At 44.0% G+C, this 7,235-nt stretch overlaps 1 pseudogene; it reads left to right on the top strand.

The window, feature by feature from the left end:
* Positions 1-2,270: 2,270 nt before the first annotated feature.
* Positions 2,271-3,447, top strand: LOC102954261 (annotated as a pseudogene).
* The last annotated feature ends 3,788 nt before the right edge of the window (positions 3,448-7,235 follow it).

Here is a 7,235-nt window from a genome sequence, read left to right on the forward strand (position 1 = left end):
TACTTGTTAGTCAGGATGTGGCCCAATTCTTGAATCATTTAATAGAGCCAATTAGAGGGGCACCTGGGTGGCTCAGTTGGTTGAGCTTCCAACTCTTGATATTGGCTCAGGTTGTGATCTCACAGCTGTGAGACTGAGCCTCACGTTAGCTCCATGCTGAACATGGAGCTTACTTGAGACTCTGTCTCTCCCTCTCCCCCACTCCCCGGCTCACACGCGCATGCTGTCTCTCTCTCTCTCTCTCAAGATAAACATTTTTCTAAAAAGCCAATTAGATCTTCACATTTACTCAATTGAATTTTGTTTTTTAACAAGTGTTTCTCTGTTTCAAAAAGGCAGGCATGTGGGTGTGGGTATGTGTATGTCTGTGTGTATATGTAGGTATGTGATGGGTGAGGCAGGAGTTACAGTCAAAAGACTCAGATACATCAGCCATGTGCAGATGCAGAGATTGGGTAGACCCATTCAACTCTATACTAAAATTTGTATTTAATTCTAACTGAACAGCAATAATTATGCAAAGCTTAAAATAACTGTTAGAAATGCCTCAGGTCCCAGACTTTCTTTGTACTTCCATCACAAAAGATTATTGTCGGACAGCTAAGACCCTGCATCTTAATTACCAGTTTCTCAGGGCAAAAGGTGCATGAAATAAATTTATGGGCATTCAAATGAGGACTGTGTAGGCTTCGACTGCAAGTAACCGCATCTTTAATAAGGCAGAACCTGGCTTGAAACAACCAAAAGACTAGTCTAAGCAGTAGCATGAGAAGGAGCTCTAATGCACACTTTTGTCAATTGCTCTCCCCAGATGCCAATAAAGGGTAGACTGGGGGAGGTGATCGATCCCCAGCAGCTTGGAGACAGGGAAAATGCTTAGGAGTTTATCTCTATCAGCCAGGGATCAGCTAATAAGGGTCTTGACTTCTGACCTTGGCCAGAGTGGAGTCCTCAGAAACTCAACCAGGGGGATAAAAAAAAATCCAGAATGGTCAGACAAGGCAGAAGGTGGGCTGGGGAGACACATCAATCCCTGCCCCAGCCACAGCCCAGCTTTTCTGAATATTCCAGGCAAGGTTTACAACTAATCAGATGGCAGCAAGCCAGGGAAGCCAGGGAAGCCCACTCCCCTCTGAATCCCTGAAGAACTTTGTAATGACTTCTCTGGTATAAGGCGGGCTGCCCACTGGAGGGCCCTTCACCTCCAGGGTCTTCAAGGATCTCAGCGTATTCTCCACTCTCCCCAGGAGAACTAGCTATTACCTAAAGAGAGGCATCCTTCAAACCCCAGTCAAGCAGCCATCTGGCTGCTCCCTCAGCCTTTGCCTCAGGTCAGATTCCCCACCAGACAGACTCTGAGATGGAGATTGCAATCAATTCTGTAAAGGAGTTATTAAAGCAGGACTGGGAGTAGAGGGCCATTCACAACAGACCCCTCATCCCTACATGACTGACCCTGCTTGTTTCTCTCTTAGCCTCCCCACCCCACTCCATAATCCCATCTGCCACAGCAGACTTGATTTTGGAAGTGACTCCTCCCCATTTGGAACTTGGCCTCACGTTCCCACAATCCTGTTAGCCCCCTCTGGCCTCCCTCTGCCTGGGCCAGTTCTGTCTTCCTCACCCCACTTCCCCCACAGGACACTCATTCTGGCCCAATTATGACTGTTGCCCAGATTTTGGCCTCCTGAGTGGCTCGAGTGCTGTTGGAATCCTTGCCTCTGACAAGTAGATTAAAAAGAAAACCAAAATGACTATCCAAAGAGAAAATGGACTGCACAAATAGACAATTCACAGAAAATGAAAATTAAATAGCTAATAAATGTATTCATAATGTTCAATCTCATTAGCAATCGAAGAAATAAAAATCAAACCAAGAAAATTGTCGAACACTAAAAAGAATACTGCAGTGTTCATGCAGCTGGAGAAACAGAAAGTCTTACGCATTACCTGTAAAAGTACCAGTTGGCATACTCTTTCTGAACAGTAGTTTGACAATATAAATCATAATTTTAAAGTGGCCTAGCAACTCCACATCTAGGAAGTTATCTTAAAGAATGAATAGGACAAGTGTTCAGAGACACAGGTGTTCATTGCAGCGATGTTTATTATTGTGGAAAAAGTGGACGTAACATAGGCAACAAAATGTGCTATATCCACATAATGGAAATTGTGCACTCATTAGGAATGATAACCTCGGCCACTGTGACAGGAGGCAGGGCGTGGCTCCTGGAAGTCAGTCATGGGGCCCCGGTGCAGGGCAGCTGGGCAGGGCATGGAGGCCTCTGGGCCCGAGCGCAGGCACAGACTCACCAGCCTCAGACTCCAGGGAGGCTGACCAGCCACTAGCCAGGGTGGAATGGAGGCTGCAGAAGTCTTGGAAGAAGAGAGCTTTGCACTGTCCACCTCTTCCGCCTCTGAAGCTGAATTTGCTGCTGTGGTTGGATCTATCAAGGACATTGTCATGGATGCAGAGTTCCAAGTACTGCAAAGAAATTTCATGGACAGATACTACCAGGAGTTTGGAGACATGGAAGAGAATAAACTCACCTACACACCCATCTTTAATGAATACCTCTCTTTGGTAGAAAAGTATATTGAAGAACTGCAGCTGACAGGGATTCTGGGATTCAACATGGCTGCTTTCACAGCAACATTAAAGCACCATAAAGATGAGATGGCTGATGACCTATTCGACATGCTGCTCACATTTACAGACTTTCTGCCATTTAAATAGATATTTCTAGACTACAGAGCAGAAAAAGAAGGCTGAGGACTGGTCTTAAGCAGTGGCTTAATAGTGACTTCATTGTGCAAATCCTCTTCGGTGGCAACTTCCCAGAACAACCCCTAGCACTAGCTTCCACCTGTGGGTAATGGCGGCCTTCTGGACAACATGGGCCCAATAGGCCAGCGGAGGGTTCTGCTCCTGATGACTGGAGACTACACCCTGGAAAGACTGACTCTGTTCTGCAACTGTTTATTAATGTTAGGTATTGATGGGTCGAAAAGATAATTATCTGATGCTCCCAGGACTTCTCTTTTTCCTGAAATACTTTCTTCTATTCAATAACCCCTAGTACTCCTGCCAAAGTAGACACCTCTCTCAGGTGTTTCGGAGAGTCAGACTGCTCTGGGACAAACACTATGTCAAGCATTTCATCTAGAAGGCCCCTTCCCCCAGAATACATGTTCCTGTGACAACCAAGAGGAACAACACCATCGTAAACTCTCCCTGTCTGCAATACCACAGGCAGGTTTTGCATAAATCTCCCCCTGCTCACAGTTCTTTCACTTGATTGAGAGTTTCAGTCCTTCAAACCCAGTGACCCACCTGTGTGGAGTTTTTTACTATTTAGGAATGCTTATCTATGGTGTTAAAACAGATGGCCCTGTCTTCAGATTTCTGAAACTCCTATTTTCAGCCCACCATCATGGGAAAATTAGAACTAGTCTTGGCTATGGGAATAAACTAAAACATGATGTCTTTTACCCAAAAGCTACATGTGAAAATCAACTCTTAGTCTTGGGTTTACAGTTCTTTTATCACTATCTTCTTCTAGTCTTGATGGAGTCCTACTGTGGCAAAAGAAGCCTTTTTTAAAAAATAAGAATCATTTTTGAAAAAAACATTTTTATAGGTGAATACTCACACTAATCTGGCAGATTTAATCTTAGAATTTCTTTAATTATCCAGTTAAAGATCTAAGTATTAAATGGTTGTACTTTTTTTTTTAAGTTTATTTATTGATTTTGAGAGAGAAGAAGAGAGACTCGGGAGGGGCAGGGAGAGAGGGAGAGAGAGAGAATCCCAAGCAGGCTCTGCACTGCCAGCACAGAGCTTGATGTGGGGTTCAAACTCATGAACCATGAGATCATGACCTGAGCCAAAACCAAGAGTTGGATGTTCAACCAACTGAGCCACCTAGGCTCCCCTAAATATTTGTACTTTTTAGTTGTTAGCACTATGAAGGCAAAAATACTTTCTTCATTGGAGTTACTATTTTACTGAATATCAGTGAATATATACTGTAGTCTGGAAACAGACTAAAATTATCCTTTTCTTATTGCATATTAAGTATTTATGCAGATTTGCTTAAAATCCTTTCTGTATAAATTACTTTGTTAGGTTTTGGGATGGGGTTAGAATGAGTTTGGTAAAAATGTGATTCTCCAAGCTCTGCCCTTCCAGCTCTCTTCTTCTCCCTGCCAAAGTGGTATTCATTGGTCTCAGTCTGAATAGGAAGGGATAGCAAAGAGCTTTAATGGTCTCTGTCTGGCTTAGGTTAGTAAAATGTTTGGTAGAATATTAATGACCAGAAAACATGTATGTCACACCTTTAGAAAGAAGGAAAAAATAGTAATTTAATTCCCAATGTGTACCTTTGGTTTTTTTTTTTTTTAAGTAAAAATAAGAAACTGCACTGAAAAAGAAAATCTCCATCTACATTGGTTGTTATGGTAAGATATTATTTGGTAAGTTTCTCCCCAGCTAGACTGTAAACTCTATGAGAGCAGAGACTGTATGTGTTCTCCACTCTATTCCTGAGCCTGGCACAGCGTCTGGAGAATGATAGGATCTCACTCTAGTGTCAACTCACTTAATGGATAAATTCCACAATAGATTAAGTGAAAAATCAGGTTACAAAGCAATATGTATTTTAAGGCCCTATTGTGTAAAAGATGATATATTTCCATGTACCTATCCATATGTATGTGTGTGCGTGCATGTGCGTGCATACACATAGGAAAATGTCACAGGATTGTGGAATTATAGATGATCTCTCTTTTCCTTTTTTTTTTTAACTTTGCTAAATTTTATGCATTTTTTGCTACAGATATGTGCTGTTTTTGTAATCTAGAAGAAGACCTTTAGAAGAAGAGGGAAAGAGGGGCGCCTGGGTGGCGCAGTCGGTTAAGCGTCCGACTTCAGCCAGGTCACGATCTCGCGGTCTGTGAGTTCGAGCCCCGCGTCAGGCTCTGGGCTGATGGCTCGGAGCCTGGAGCCTGTTTCCGATTCTGTGTCTCCCTCTCTCTCTGCCCCTCCCCCGTTCATGCTCTGTCTCTCTCTGTCCCAAAAATAAATAAAAAACGTTGAGAAAAAAAAAAAAAAAAAAAAAAAAAAAAAGAAGAAGAGGGAAAGAGTGGGGGATAAAGAATAAAAGATAAAAGATGGAGAATGAAGAAACAGTTGCCTCCAGGAGACAGATTGTTTAATCCTAAAGACGTAACTGGTAGGATTTCAAGCTTCAATTTGGAAAGGCTCCTGTCACCTCTCTGACCATTACATAAAGGTGAATACTACCTACTCTATATACCCTGGCTACCTTCAGAAGCAAAGAGCTGCCCCAGCTCTGTCTTCACATGGGAGATGGATTTGAGGGATTCTTCATGGCTCAGAAAGCTCAGAATTGCCAGCTTTCCATATTAGAGATATTCCATCCTCTCCAACCCTTCTTAGCCTGGCCTCAGACATGGTGCCCTCACCTTGGAAGCTTCCCTGCTTCACTGGCACATGGTTTAGTCCCAGCCTGTGTCAAGAACATGAAACGTGATGCTAGCCCTAGAATTCTCCTAGGCTTTGGTCTGGACATCTGCCCTGTAACCTTGCCCCACCTCCATGTTGCCCAGACTCTCCTTCCCAGGACTGCTCCAGGCTTCTGCTCCAACATGCCTTGATTGATCCCCCACTCCTCTGACTCCAAGTATCCTGTAGTCTTTTGCCAACTCCCTCCATAGCCCCCTTGCAAGAGCTCATAAGAAGGTGCCAGGCTCTCACTGTCAACTTTCAGCTTCATCCTGCCTTGGAGTGTGACCTATTCTGGGGTGGAGGGAAGTCCTACTCTCATTACTCTCTTCATTCTTTCAGTTGGACCCCAAACTTTCACTGTGTGCCCCACATACTTTGCAAGGCCCAAGACAGCACTCAGGAACAAGCTCTCCATACGTGGAATAGATGGGTAAGAGACTGAGTGGCCATCCCCAAACCCTGCTGCTTCAGTCTTATGAGAGCTAGGTTAGTCCAGTGCAGTCAGCCTCTACCTGGAAAGTTAGGCAACACAAGGAGCAGAGCATCTGGGGTGTCTTCCTAGGGATTGGTGATGTTTCTTGTAATGTCTCTAAAAGGCCAGTAAGAGCAGCAATACAGAATAGACTGTTCTACTTCCACAGTACCTAGAGCTATGCCAAGGGTATATGGGGAAGGAACTACCTCCTGCCAGCAGGCCTTGAAAGGATAGGCAAGGATTTATTACACTCTCAAGTGTAGGAACTTTAAAATTAGATTCCTCCAAAGCTTGAGACCAGGTCTGCTATATTTTGGAGATCAGATGGGGTAGAGCGTAGAAGATCAGATCAGACACAAGAACATGGAGGCCAGGTCCTGGTACTTTTCTTGGACCATCAGATAAATGTACAGATGACCTCTTATTAGTCCAGCTCTGATCTGACTTTGGGAAGTGTGGGGAGATAATGTATGATCTACAGTGACTTACACATTTTACCATGCTCAAAGGCATGCAGATGGGATTGGATTTGGGAGTCGGGGAAGGAACAGAGACTCCACTGAAGTTCTCAGTTTCCTGGTTTCCTTCAGTGGCTGTCTCATTGCCCCTCTCCTCCCTGGGTTTAGTTTTCAGCTTCCTGAGAACAGCTGGGAAATGCCAGTATAGAGCGAGTATGCATCTTCCTCAATCCTAATTTTTCATCCATGTGGAGAGAATTCCACTAGTGGCTCTACTACTCTCTCTCTCTTGCCTGATGTGAGTTTAGAAGGAAGGAAGGGCATGCATAGCTTTGTCCCTCCATCTCTCAAGATTGGACTACCCAAAGCAAGCTTATGTTCTGCTCTCCTATGTCCCATGAGGGGTCTGAACCCATAGGAAGGCTACAATGACCCTATATCATGTCTGCCCAGGTAGGAAATCTGGTCTAATCCTGAGGTCCTGTAAAGGAACCCCATCCCACCAGAGATATAAACAGTATTCTTCAGTATCTGCTTTGCTGATAATAAAGGCAATATTGGCTCTCCATTTGCTCATTCCTTTCTCTTATTTTTTAATTGGCTCAGAACCTGGTCTGGGAAAAGAGGCTGTCATGCATTGACCTCTTCAGACTCTAGGAGCTGTGTTTGCAGAAAGAGAATTTGCTGTGTCTGGCCAGCATGGGATTTGGAGCAAAAGAGCCACAGTCCCAGGAGAATCTCTTCCCTTGATGAACTGCAAAACCCGTTTTTT

Source organism: Panthera tigris, chromosome B4 (assembly GCF_018350195.1).
Source record: "Panthera tigris isolate Pti1 chromosome B4, P.tigris_Pti1_mat1.1, whole genome shotgun sequence".
Taxonomy (NCBI): domain Eukaryota; kingdom Metazoa; phylum Chordata; class Mammalia; order Carnivora; family Felidae; genus Panthera; species Panthera tigris.